This window comes from Stenella coeruleoalba (genome assembly GCF_951394435.1).
Source record: "Stenella coeruleoalba genome assembly, contig: scaffold_179, whole genome shotgun sequence".
Taxonomy (NCBI): Eukaryota; Metazoa; Chordata; class Mammalia; order Artiodactyla; family Delphinidae; genus Stenella; species Stenella coeruleoalba.
Window position 1 is genome coordinate 401,455 of NW_027645996.1, and position 14,226 is coordinate 415,680.

Genomic DNA, 14,226 nt, shown 5'->3' on the forward strand with positions numbered 1-14,226 from the left:
GTTCCTGTGTAGCCAAGTTTACATTCCGTGTATTACTGATATCTTATGATGTTTCTTTTTCTGTGTGACTTACTTCAGTTAGAATCATCATACATGAATCCACTCATTGTGCTGCTAAGGGCCTGATGACACAGATTTCATTGCTGAGTGATATTGCTTTGTAAGTAAATACCACAACTTCTTTATCCAGTTTTCACTTTCTGCGATGTTGAACTTGTACTGTAAACGAGGTTCTTGTAAAGAGAGCCGTTCCAAACTTTGGGGTGGCTGTGTCTTTTTGATTTTAATTTCCCTAAGCTATAGGACCATAAGTGGAAGTGCCCTAGGTTCTGTTGCTTTGTTTTTTAGATGTTTCAGGAAACACCATACACTTCTCCCGAGTGGTTGTTGGCAATTTACATCCCGCCCATCAGCATAACAAGGCTCCCAGTTCTCCATGGCCTGTCCTGCCTTTCTGGATTTTACACTTTTTTCAGATGGCCCTTTTGACCGGGGGGAAGTGAGACTTCATTGTAGTGCAGATTTCCTTTGCAAGCTTGCTTGGTTGGCCAAAAAGGGCGTATGCGTTTTTTCCTGAATATATTCAGGAAAAAACGCATACGCCCTTTTTGGCCAAGTGCATCATTGTGGACGTTCTGCCTCTTTTCCTATGCTTTCAATGCAATTCCAGTCTACCTCCTGAAATCGGTTTCCTGCAATTCTGCCCCGCTTTCAAGTCCTCTTGGCAGCCTTACTTCAGTCTATTTTTGGACGATAGCTTTCATTTATAACTCTGCAGGTTTCTGAATTACAGTGCCCCTGAGCTCCTTTCTTCAACTCGCTTTCTTGTGACCTGGCCGCAACACCGCAGGATGGCTTCAGGCCCTAATCTGGTTCCGGCACGGCACGCTGAGCCTTTGGTTAATTCCTTTTCCTGGTGGGAAATGAGAGTTAAATTTGCCCGTCCAGACACCTCCAGCTAGTCTCTCATTGGTTCTCGCTATTCCTGTTCATCTTCCTCAGAAATTGCAAACTGGGCCAAACAGGAGGTTAAAGGCGCTGACTCTCCAAGTGGGGAGAGTGTTAGTAAAGCGTCTGGAATGTTGCACCCGAGTACCAGGGGAGGAAAACTGAGACATATTTGAACACGTCTCCTGTTCACATGGTTGATCATACGCGGGGTTCCACATGCATGTTTTAGCTGAAGGAAGAATACCTTAAACCTGGAGAGTTAAGACCCGTGTAATGGGTACCATGCAATATGACTTCAAAGGGTCTTCATTTGCTCACCGAACCTCTCCAATCCTATCACTGCTGCGTTTATGCCCCTGTACACATGCTTGATTCTCTTTCGGAGACATAGCAATCCATAGGTTTTAAGATACTTACTAGTCAGGTACATTCTTAGGCGTTTAATATGCGGTGTTGAGTCCATTTCGTTGAGCAAGGAGTAGCTCTTGTCTATTCCATATTTGACTTAAGGAACTTTATCTGTGCTCATTTCAATCCCTGGTTTTATGCAGCACCCCAACTCACCTTTACCCTTAAGCAAGCATAAGTTGGTTTTCTAAATTTGAGACCCTGTTCTGTTCTGTAATTCAGTTCCTGTGTAGCCAAGTTTACATTCCGTGTATTACTGATATCTTATGATGTTTCTTTTTCTGTGTGACTTACTTCAGTTAGAATCATCATACCTGAATCCACTCATTGTGCTGCTAAGGGCCTGATGACACAGATTTCATTGCTGAGTGATATTGCTTTGTAAGTAAATACCACAACTTCTTTATCCATTTTTCACTTTCTGCGATGTTGAACTTGTACTTTAAACTTGTTCTTGTAAACAGAGCCGTTCCAAACTTTGGGGTGGCTGTGTCTTTTTTATTTTAATTTCCCTAATCTATAGGACCATAAGTGGAAGTGCCCTAGGTTCTGTTGCTTTGTTTTTTAGATGTTTCAGGAAACACCATACACTTCACCCGAGTGGTTATTGGCAATTTACATCCCGCCCATCAGCATAACAAGGCTCCCAGTTCTCCATGGCCTGTCCTGCCTTTCTGGATTTTACACTTTTTTCAGATGGCCCTTTTGACCGGGGGGAAGTGAGACTTCATTGTAGTGCACATTTCCTTTGCAAGCTTGCTTGGTTGGCCAAAAAGGGCGTATGCGTTTTTTCCTGAATATATTCAGGAAAAAACACATACGCCCTTTTTGGCCAAGTGCATCATTGTGGACGTTCTGCCTCTTTTCCTATGCTTTCAATGCAATTCCAGTCTACCTCCTGAAATCGGTTTCCTGCAATTCTGCCCCGCTTTCAAGTCCTCTTGGCAGCCTTACTTCAGTCTATTTTTGGACGATAGCTGTCATTTATAACTCTGCAGGTTTGTGAATTACAGTGCCCCTGAGCTCCTTTCTTCAACTCGCTTTCTTTTGAGCTGGCTGCAACACCGCAGGATGGCTTCAGGCCCTAATCTGGTTCCGGTACGGCACGCTGAGCCTTTGGTTATTTCCTCTTCCTGGTGGGAAATGAGAGTTAAATTTCCCGTCCAGACACCTCCAGCTAGCCTCTCATTGGTTCTCGCTATTCCTGTTCATCTTCCGCAGAAATTGCAAACTGGGCCAAACAGGAGGTTAAAGGCGCTGACTCTCCAAGTGCGGAGAGTGTTAGTAAAGCGTCTGGAATGTTGCACCTGAGTACCAGGGGAGGAAAACTGAGACATATTTGAACACGTCTCCCGTTCACATGGTTGATCATACTTGGGTTCCACATGCATGTTTTAGCTGAAGGAAGAATACCTTAAACCTGGAGAGTTGAGACCCGTGTAATGGGTACCATGCAATATGACTTCAAAGGGTCTTCATTTGCTCACCGTACCTCTCCAATCTTATCACTGCTGCGTTTATGCCCCTGTGCACATGCTTGATTCTCTTTTGGAGACATAGCAATCCATAGGTTTTACGATACTTACTAGTCAGTTACATTCTTAGGCGTTTAATATGCGGTGTTGAGTCCATTTCGTTGAGCAAGGAGTAGCTCTTGTCTATTCCATATTTGACTTAAGGAACTTTATCTGTGCTCATTTCAATCTCTGGTTTTATGCAGCACCCCACCTCACCTTTATCCTTATGCAAGCATAAGTTGGTTTTCTAAATTTGAGACCCTGTTCTGTTCTGTAATTCAGTTCCTGTGTAACCAAGTTTACATTCCGTGTATTACTGATATCTTATGATGTTTCTTTTTCTGTGTGACTTACTTCAGTTAGAATCATCATACCTGAATCCACTCATTGTGCTGCTAAGGGCCTGATGACATAGATTTCATTGCTGAGTGATATTGCTTTGTAAGTAAATACCACAACTTCTTTATCCATTTTTCACTTTCTGCGATGTTGAACTTGTACTGTAAACGAGGTTCTTGTAAACAGAGCCGTTCCAAACTTGGGGTGGCTGTGTCTTTTTGATTTTAATTTCCCTAAGCTATAGGACCATAAGTGGAAGTGCCCTAGGTTCTGTTGCTTTGTTTTTTAGATGTTTCAGGAAACACCATACACTTCTCCCGAGTGGTTGTTGGCAATTTACATCCCGCCCATCAGCATAACAAGGCTCCCAGTTCTCCATGGCCTGTCCTGCCTTTCTGGATTTTACACTTTTTTCAGATGGCCCTTTTGACCGGGGGGAAGTGAGACTTCATTGTAGTGCAGATTTCCTTTGCAAGCTTGCTTGGTTGGCCAAAAAGGGCGTATGCGTTTTTTCCTGAATATATTCAGGAAAAAACGCATACGCCCTTTTTGGCCAAGTGCATCATTGTGGACGTTCTGCCTCTTTTCCTATGCTTTCAATGCAATTCCAGTCTACCTCCTGAAATCGGTTTCCTGCAATTCTGCCCCACTTTCAAGTCCTCTTGGCAGCCTTACTTCAGTCTATTTTTGGACGATAGCTGTCATTTATAACTCTGCAGGTTTGTGAATTACAGTGCCCCTGAGCTCCTTTCTTCAACTTGCTTTCTTGTGACCTGGCCGCAACACCGCAGGATGGCTTCAGGCCCTAATCTGTTTCTGGCGCGGCATGCTGAGCCTTTGGTTAATTCCTCTTCCTGGTGGGAAGTGAGAGTTAAATTTGCCCGTCCAGACACCTCCAGCTAGCCTCTCATTGGTTCTCGCTATTCCTGTTCATCTTCCGCAGAAATTGCAAACTGGGCCAAACAGGAGGTTAAAGGCGCTGACTCTCCAAGTGGGGAGAGTGTTAGTAAAGCGTCTGGAATGTTGCACCCGAGTACCAGGGGAGGAAAACTGAGACATATTTGAACACGTCTCCCGATCACATGGTTGATCATACTCTAGGTTCCACATGCATGTTTTAGCTGAAGGAAGAATACCTTAAACCTGGGTAGTTGAAACCCGTGGAATGGGTACCATGCAATATGACTTCAAAGGGTCTTCATTTGCTCACCGAACCTCTCCAATCCTATCACTGCTGCGTTTATGCCCCTGTACACATGCTTGATTCTCTTTCGGAGACATAGCAATCCATAGGTTTTAAGATACTTACTAGTCAGGTACATTCTTAGGCATTTAATATGCGGTGTTGAGTCCATTTCGTTGAGCAAGGAGTAGCTCTTGTCTATTCCATATTTGACTTAAGGAACTTTATCTGTGCTCATTTCAATCTCTGCTTTTATGCAGCACCCCAACTCACCTTTACCCTTAAGCAAGCATAAGTTGGTTTTCTAAATTTGAGACCCTGTTCTGTTCTGTAATTCAGTTCCTGTGTAACCAAGTTTACATTCCGTGTATTACTGATATCTTATGATGTTTCTTTTTCTGTGTGACTTACTTCAGTTAGAATCATCATACCTGAATCCACTCATTGTGCTGCTAAGGGCCTGATGACATAGATTTCATTGCTGAGTGATATTGCTTTGTAAGTAAATACCACAACTTCTTTATCCATTTTTCACTTTCTGCGATGTTGAACTTGTACTGTAAACGAGGTTCTTGTAAACAGAGCCGTTCCAAACTTGGGGTGGCTGTGTCTTTTTGATTTTAATTTCCCTAAGCTATAGGACCATAAGTGGAAGTGCCCTAGGTTCTGTTGCTTTGTTTTTTAGATGTTTCAGGAAACACCATACACTTCTCCCGAGTGGTTGTTGGCAATTTACATCCCGCCCATCAGCATAACAAGGCTCCCAGTTCTCCATGGCCTGTCCTGCCTTTCTGGATTTTACACTTTTTTCAGATGGCCCTTTTGACCGGGGGGAAGTGAGACTTCATTGTAGTGCAGATTTCCTTTGCAAGCTTGCTTGGTTGGCCAAAATGGGCATATGCGTTTTTTCCTGAATATATTTAGGAAAAGACGCATACACACTTTTTGGCCAAGTGCATCATTGTGGACGTTCTGCCTCTTTTCCTATGCTTTCAATGCAATTCCAGTCTACCTCCTGAAATCGGTTTCCTGCAATTCTGCCCCGCTTTCAAGTCCTCTTGGCAGCCTTACTTCAGTCTATTTTTGGACGATAGCTGTCATTTATAACTCTGCAGGTTTGTGAATTACAGTGCCCCTGAGCTCCTTTCTTCAACTCGCTTTCTTGTGACCTGGCCGCAACACCGCAGGATGGCTTCAGGCCCTAATCTGGTTCCGGTACGGCACGCTGAGCCTTTGTTTATTTCCTCTTCCTGGTGGGAAATGAGAGTTAAATTTGCCCGTCCAGACACCTCCAGCTAGCCTCTCATTGGTTCTCGCTATTCCTGTTCATCTTCCGCAGAAATTGCAAACTGGGCCAAACAGGAGGTTAAAGGCGCTGACTCTCCAAGTGGGGAGAGTGTTAGTAAAGCGTCTGGAATGTTGCACCCGAGTACCAGGGGAGGAAAACTGAGACATATTTGAACACGTCTCCCGTTCACATGGTTGATCATACTTGGGTTCCACATGCATGTTTTAGCTGAAGGAAGAATACCTTAAACCTGGAGAGTTAAGACCCGTGTAATGGGTACCATGCAATATGACTTCAAAGGGTCTTCATTTGCTCACCGAACCTCTCCAATCCTATCACTGCTGCGTTTATGCCCCTGTACACATGCTTGATTCTCTTTTGGAGACATAGCAATCCATAGGTTTTATGATACTTACTAGTCAGGTACATTCTTAGGCGTTTAATATGCGGTGTTGAGTCCATTTCGCTGAGCAAGGAGTAGCTCTTGTCTATTCCATATTTGACTTAAGGAACTTTATCTGTGCTCATTTCAATCTCTGGTTTTATGCAGCACCCCAACTCACCTTTACCCTTAAGCAAGCATAAGTTGCTTTTCTAAATTTGAGACCCTGTTCTGTTCTGTAATTCAGTTCCTGTGTAGCCAAGTTTACATTCCGTGTATTACTGATATCTTATGATGTTTCTTTTTCTGTGTGACTTATTTCAGTTAGAATCATCATACCTGAATCCACTCTTTGTGATGCTAAGGGCCTGATGACATAGATTTCATTGCTGAGTGATATTGCTTTGTAAGTAAATACCACAACTTCTTTATCCATTTTTCACTTTCTGCGATGTTGAACTTGTACTGTAAACGAGGTTCTTGTAAACAGAGGCGTCCCAAACTTTGGGGTGGCTGTGTCTTTTTGATTTTAATTTCCCTAAGCTATAGGACCATAAGTGGCAGTGCCCTAGGCTCTGTTGCTTTGTTTTTTAGATGTTTCAGGAAACACCATACACTTCTCCCCAGTGGCTGTTGGCAATTTACATCCCGCCCATCAGCATAACAAGGCTCCCAGTTCTCCATGGCCTGTCCTGCCTTTCTGGATTTTACACTTTTTTCAGATGGCCCTTTTGACCGGGGGGAAGTGAGACTTCATTGTAGTGCAGATTTCCTTTGCAAGCTTGCTTGGTTGGCCAAAAAGGGCGTATGCGTTTTTTCCTGAATATATTCAGGAAAAAACGCATACGCCCTTTTTGGCCAAGTGCATCATTGTGGACGTTCTGCCTCTTTTCCTATGCTTTCAATGCAATTCCAGTCTACCTCCTGAAATCGGTTTCCTGCAATTCTGCCCCGCTTTCAAGTCCTCTTGGCAGCCTTACTTCAGTCTATTTTTGGACGATAGCTGTCATTTATAACTCTGCAGGTTTGTGAATTACAGTGCCCCTGAGCTCCTTTCTTCAACTCGCTTTCTTGTGACCTGGCCGCAACACCGCAGGATGGCTTCAGGCCCTAATCTGTTTCTGGCCCGGCACGCTGAGCCTTTGGTTAATTCCTCTTCCTGGTTGGAAATGAGAGTTAAATTTGCCCGTCCAGACACCTCCAGCTAGCCTCTCATTGGTTCTCGCTATTCCTGTTCATCTTCCGCAGAAATTGCAAACTGGGCCAAACAGGAGGTTAAAGGCGCTGACTCTCCAAGTGGGGAGAGTGTTAGTAAAGCGTCTGGAATGTTGCACCCGAGTACCAGGGGAGGAAAACTGAGACATATTTGAACACATCTCCCGATCACATGGTTGATCATACTCTAGGTTCCACATGCATGTTTTAGCTGAAGGAAGAATACCTTAAACCTGGGTAGTTGAAACCCGTGGAATGGGTACCATGCAATATGACTTCAAAGGGTCTTCATTTGCTCACCGAACCTCTCCAATCTTATCACTGCTGCGTTTATGCCCCTGTACACATGCTTGATTCTCTTTTGGAGACATAGCAATCCATAGGTTTTAAGATACTTACTAGTCAGGTACATTCTTAGGCGTTTAATATGGGGTGTTGAGTCCATTTCGTTGAGCAAGGAGTAGCTCTTGTCTATTCCATATTTGGCTTAAGGAACTTTATCTGTGCTCATTTCAATCTCTGGTTTTATGCAGCACCCCAACTCACCTTTACCCTTAAGCAAGAATAAGTTGGTTTTCTAAATTTGGGACCCTGTTCAGTTCTGTAATTCAGTTCCTGTGTAGCCCAGTTTACATTCCGTGTATTACTGATATCTTATGATGTTTCTTTTTCTGTGTGACTTACTTCAGTTAGAATCTTCATACCTGAATCCACTCATTGTGCTGCTAAGGGCCTGATGACATAGATTTCATTGCTGAGTGATATTGCTTTGTAAGTAAATACCACAACTTCTTTATCCATTTTTCACTTTCTGCGATGTTGAACTTGTACTGTAAATGAGGTTCTTGTAAACAGAGCCGTTCCAAACTTTGGGGTGGCTGTGTCTTTTTGATTTTAATTTCCCTAAGCTATAGGACCATAAGTGGAAGTGCCCTAGGTTCTGTTGCTTTGTTTTTTAGATGTTTCAGGAAACACCATACACTTCTCCCTAGTGGTTGTTGGCAATTTACATCCCGCCCATCAGCATAACAAGGCTCCAAGTTCTCCATGGCCTGTCCTGCCTTTCTGGATTTTACACTTTTTTCAGATGGCCCTTTTGACCGGGGGGAAGTGAGACTTCATTGTAGTGCAGATTTCCTTTGCAAGCTTGCTTGGTTGGCCAAAAAGGGCATATGCGTTTTTTCCTGAATATATTTAGGAAAAAACGCATACGCCCTTTTTGGCCAAGTGCATCATTGTGGACGTTCTGCCTCTTTTCCTATGCTTTCAATGCAATTCCAGTCTACCTCCTGAAATCGGTTTCCTGCAATTCTGCCCCGCTTTCAAGTCCTCTTGGCAGCCTTACTTCAGTCTATTTTTGGACGATAGCTGTCATTTATAACTCTGCAGGTTTGTGAATTACAGTGCCCCTGAGCTCCTTTCTTCAACTCGCTTTCTTGTGACCTGGCCGCAACACCGCAGGATGGCTTCAGGCCCTAATCTGGTTCCGGTACGGCACGCTGAGCCTTTGGTTATTTCCTCTTCCTGGTGGGAAATGAGAGTTAAATTTGCCCGTCCAGACACCTCCAGCTAGCCTCTCATTGGTTCTCGCTATTCCTGTTCATCTTCCGCAGAAATTGCAAACTGGGCCAAACAGGAGGTTAAAGGCGCTGACTCTCCAAGTGGGGAGAGTGTTAGTAAAGCGTCTGGTATGTTGCACCCGAGTACCAGGGGAGGAAAACTGAGACATATTTGAACACGTCTCCCGTTCACATGGTTGATCATACTTGGGTTCCACATGCATGTTTTAGCTGAAGGAAGAATACCTTAAACCTGGAGAGTTGAGACCCGTGTAATGGGTACCATGCAATATGACTTCAAAGGGTCTTCATTTGCTCACCGAACCTCTCCAATCCTATCACTGCTGCGGTTATGCCCCTGTACACATGCTTGATTCTCTTTTGGAGACATAGCAATCCATAGGTTTTATGATACTTACTAGTCAGGTACATTCTTAGGCGTTTAATATGCGGTGTTGAGTCCATTTCGTTGAGCAAGGAGTAGCTCTTGTCTATTCCATATTTGACTTAAGGAACTTTATCTGTGCTCATTTCAATCTCTGGTTTTATGCAGCACCCCAACTCACCTTTACCCTTAAGCAAGCATAAGTTGCTTTTCTAAATTTGAGACCCTGTTCTGTTCTGTAATTCAGTTCCTGTGTAGCCAAGTTTACATTCCGTGTATTACTGATATCTTATGATGTTTCTTTTTCTGTGTGACTTATTTCAGTTAGAATCATCATACCTGAATCCACTCATTGTGATGCTAAGGGCCTGATGACATAGATTTCATTGCTGAGTGATATTGCTTTGTAAGTAAATACCACAACTTCTTTATCCATTTTTCACTTTCTGCGATGTTGAACTTGTACTGTAAACGAGGTTCTTGTAAACAGAGGCATCCCAAACTTTGGGGTGGCTGTGTCTTTTTGATTTTAATTTCCCTAAGCTATAGGACCATAAGTGGCAGTGCCCTAGGCTCTGTTGCTTTGTTTTTTAGATGTTTCAGGAAACACCATACACTTCTCCCCAGTGGCTGTTGGCAATTTACATCCCGCCCATCAGCATAACAAGGCTCCCAGTTCTCCATGGCCTGTCCTGTCTTTCTGGATTTTACACTTTTTTCAGATGGCCCTTTTGACCGGGGGGAAGTGAGACTTCATTGTAGTGCAGATTTCCTTTGCAAGCTTGCTTGGTTGGCCAAAAAGGGCGTATGCGTTTTTTCCTGAATATATTCAGGAAAAAACGCATATGCCCTTTTTGGCCAAGTGCATCATTGTGGACGTTCTGCCTCTTTTCCTATGCTTTCAATGCAATTCCAGTCTACCTCCTGAAATCGGTTTCCTGCAATTCTGCCCCGCTTTCAAGTCCTCTTGGCAGCCTTACTTCAGTCTATTTTTGGACGATAGCTGTCATTTATAACTCTGCAGGTTTGTGAATTACAGTGCCCCTGAGCTCCTTTCTTCAACTCGCTTTCTTGTGACCTGGCCGCAACACCGCAGGATGGCTTCAGGCCCTAATCTGTTTCTGGCCCGGCACGCTGAGCCTTTGGTTAATTCCTCTTCCTGGTTGGAAATGAGAGTTAAATTTGCCCGTCCAGACACCTCCAGCTAGCCTCTCATTGGTTCTCGCTATTCCTGTTCATCTTCCGCAGAAATTGCAAACTGGGCCAAACAGGAGGTTAAAGGCGCTGACTCTCCAAGTGGGGAGAGTGTTAGTAAAGCGTCTGGAATGTTGCACCCGAGTACCAGGGGAGGAAAACTGAGACATATTTGAACACATCTCCCGATCACATGGTTGATCATACTCTAGGTTCCACATGCATGTTTTAGCTGAAGGAAGAATACCTTAAACCTGGGTAGTTGAAACCCGTGGAATGGGTACCATGCAATATGACTTCAAAGGGTCTTCATTTGCTCACCGAACCTCTCCAATCTTATCACTGCTGCGTTTATGCCCCTGTACACATGCTTGATTCTCTTTTGGAGACATAGCAATCCATAGGTTTTAAGATACTTACTAGTCAGGTACATTCTTAGGCGTTTAATATGGGGTGTTGAGTCCATTTCGTTGAGCAAGGAGTAGCTCTTGTCTATTCCATATTTGGCTTAAGGAACTTTATCTGTGCTCATTTCAATCTCTGGTTTTATGCAGCACCCCAACTCACCTTTACCCTTAAGCAAGAATAAGTTGGTTTTCTAAATTTGGGACCCTGTTCAGTTCTGTAATTCAGTTCCTGTGTAGCCCAGTTTACATTCCGTGTATTACTGATATCTTATGATGTTTCTTTTTCTGTGTGACTTACTTCAGTTAGAATCTTCATACCTGAATCCACTCATTGTGCTGCTAAGGGCCTGATGACATAGATTTCATTGCTGAGTGATATTGCTTTGTAAGTAAATACCACAACTTCTTTATCCATTTTTCACTTTCTGCGATGTTGAACTTGTACTGTAAATGAGGTTCTTGTAAACAGAGCCGTTCCAAACTTTGGGGTGGCTGTGTCTTTTTGATTTTAATTTCCCTAAGCTATAGGACCATAAGTGGAAGTGCCCTAGGTTCTGTTGCTTTGTTTTTTAGATGTTTCAGGAAACACCATACACTTCTCCCTAGTGGTTGTTGGCAATTTACATCCCGCCCATCAGCATAACAAGGCTCCAAGTTCTCCATGGCCTGTCCTGCCTTTCTGGATTTTACACTTTTTTCAGATGGCCCTTTTGACCGGGGGGAAGTGAGACTTCATTGTAGTGCAGATTTCCTTTGCAAGCTTGCTTGGTTGGCCAAAAAGGGCATATGCGTTTTTTCCTGAATATATTTAGGAAAAAACGCATACGCCCTTTTTGGCCAAGTGCATCATTGTGGACGTTCTGCCTCTTTTCCTATGCTTTCAATGCAATTCCAGTCTACCTCCTGAAATCGGTTTCCTGCAATTCTGCCCCGCTTTCAAGTCCTCTTGGCAGCCTTACTTCAGTCTATTTTTGGACGATAGCTGTCATTTATAACTCTGCAGGTTTGTGAATTACAGTGCCCCTGAGCTCCTTTCTTCAACTCGCTTTCTTGTGACCTGGCCGCAACACCGCAGGATGGCTTCAGGCCCTAATCTGGTTCCGGTACGGCACGCTGAGCCTTTGGTTATTTCCTCTTCCTGGTGGGAAATGAGAGTTAAATTTGCCCGTCCAGACACCTCCAGCTAGCCTCTCATTGGTTCTCGCTATTCCTGTTCATCTTCCGCAGAAATTGCAAACTGGGCCAAACAGGAGGTTAAAGGCGCTGACTCTCCAAGTGGGGAGAGTGTTAGTAAAGCGTCTGGTATGTTGCACCCGAGTACCAGGGGAGGAAAACTGAGACATATTTGAACACGTCTCCCGTTCACATGGTTGATCATACTTGGGTTCCACATGCATGTTTTAGCTGAAGGAAGAATACCTTAAACCTGGAGAGTTGAGACCCGTGTAATGGGTACCATGCAATATGACTTCAAAGGGTCTTCATTTGCTCACCGAACCTCTCCAATCCTATCACTGCTGCGGTTATGCCCCTGTACACATGCTTGATTCTCTTTTGGAGACATAGCAATCCATAGGTTTTATGATACTTACTAGTCAGGTACATTCTTAGGCGTTTAATATGCGGTGTTGAGTCCATTTCGTTGAGCAAGGAGTAGCTCTTGTCTATTCCATATTTGACTTAAGGAACTTTATCTGTGCTCATTTCAATCTCTGGTTTTATGCAGCACCCCAACTCACCTTTACCCTTAAGCAAGCATAAGTTGCTTTTCTAAATTTGAGACCCTGTTCTGTTCTGTAATTCAGTTCCTGTGTAGCCAAGTTTACATTCCGTGTATTACTGATATCTTATGATGTTTCTTTTTCTGTGTGACTTATTTCAGTTAGAATCATCATACCTGAATCCACTCATTGTGATGCTAAGGGCCTGATGACATAGATTTCATTGCTGAGTGATATTGCTTTGTAAGTAAATACCACAACTTCTTTATCCATTTTTCACTTTCTGCGATGTTGAACTTGTACTGTAAACGAGGTTCTTGTAAACAGAGGCATCCCAAACTTTGGGGTGGCTGTGTCTTTTTGATTTTAATTTCCCTAAGCTATAGGACCATAAGTGGCAGTGCCCTAGGCTCTGTTGCTTTGTTTTTTAGATGTTTCAGGAAACACCATACACTTCTCCCCAGTGGCTGTTGGCAATTTACATCCCGCCCATCAGCATAACAAGGCTCCCAGTTCTCCATGGCCTGTCCTGCCTTTCTGGATTTTACACTTTTTTCAGATGGCCCTTTTGACCGGGGGGAAGTGAGACTTCATTGTAGTGCAGATTTCCTTTGCAAGCTTGCTTGGTTGGCCAAAAAGGGCGTATGCGTTTTTTCCTGAATATATTCAGGAAAAAACGCATACGCCCTTTTTGGCCAAGTGCATCATTATGGACGTTCTGCCTCTTTTCCTATGCTTTCAATGCAATTCCAGTCTACCTCCTGAAATCGGTTTCCTGCAATTCTGCCCCGCTTTCAAGTCCTCTTGGCAGCCTTACTTCAGTCTATTTTTGGACGATAGTTGACATTTATAACTCTGCAGGTTTGTGAATTACAGTGCCCCTGAGCTCCTTTCTTCAACTTGCTTTCTTGTGACCTGGCCGCAACACCGCAGGATGGCTTCAGGCCCTAATCTGGTTCCGGCCCGGCATGCTGAGCCTTTGGTTAATTCCTCTTCCTGTTGGGAAATGAGAGTTAAATTTGCCCGTCCAGACACCTCCAGCTAGCCTCTCATTGGTTCTCGCTATTCCTGTTCATCTTCCGCAGAAATTGCAAACTGGGCCAAACAGGAGGTTAAAGGCGCTGACTCTCCAAGTGGGGAGAGTGTTAGTAAAGCGTCTGGAATGTTGCACCCGAGTACCAGGGGAGGAAAACTGAGACATAGTTGAACACGTCTCCTGATCACATGGTTGATCATACTCTAGGTTCCACATGCATGTTTTAGCTGAAGGAAAAATACCTTAAACCTGGGTAGTTGAAACCCGTGGAATGGGTACCATGCAATATGACTTCAAAGGGTCTTCATTTGCTCACCGAACCTCTCCAATCCTATCACTGCTGCGTTTATGCCCCTGTACACATGCTTGATTCTCTTTCGGAGACATAGCAATCCATAGGTTTTAAGATACTTACAAGTCAGGTACATTCTTAGGCGTTTAATATGCGGTGTTGAGTCCATTTCGTTGAGCAAGGAGTAGCTCTTGTCTATTCCATATTTGGCTTAAGGAACTTTATCTGTGCTCATTTCAATCTCTGGTTTTATGCAGCACCCCAACTCACCTTTACCCTTAAGCAAGAATAAGTTGGTTTTCTAAATTTGAGACCCTGTTCTGTTCTGTAATTCAGTTCCTGTGTAGCC

At 43.8% G+C, this 14,226-nt stretch overlaps 1 long non-coding RNA gene across 2 annotated transcripts in view; it reads left to right on the forward strand.

The window, feature by feature from the left end:
• LOC307181407 overlaps positions 1-14,226 on the forward strand; it is a 428,825-nt gene that overhangs the window by 370,238 nt on the left and 44,361 nt on the right. Inside the window, exon 5 of one of the 2 annotated variants that reach the window (XR_013826689.1) lies at positions 6,397-6,665. The exons of the other annotated variant lie outside the window; for it this stretch is intronic. This is a non-coding gene — a long non-coding RNA (uncharacterized lncRNA). Of the gene's footprint in view, positions 1-6,396; positions 6,666-14,226 lie in introns of those variants that run through there. 2 annotated transcript variants of the gene reach the window in all.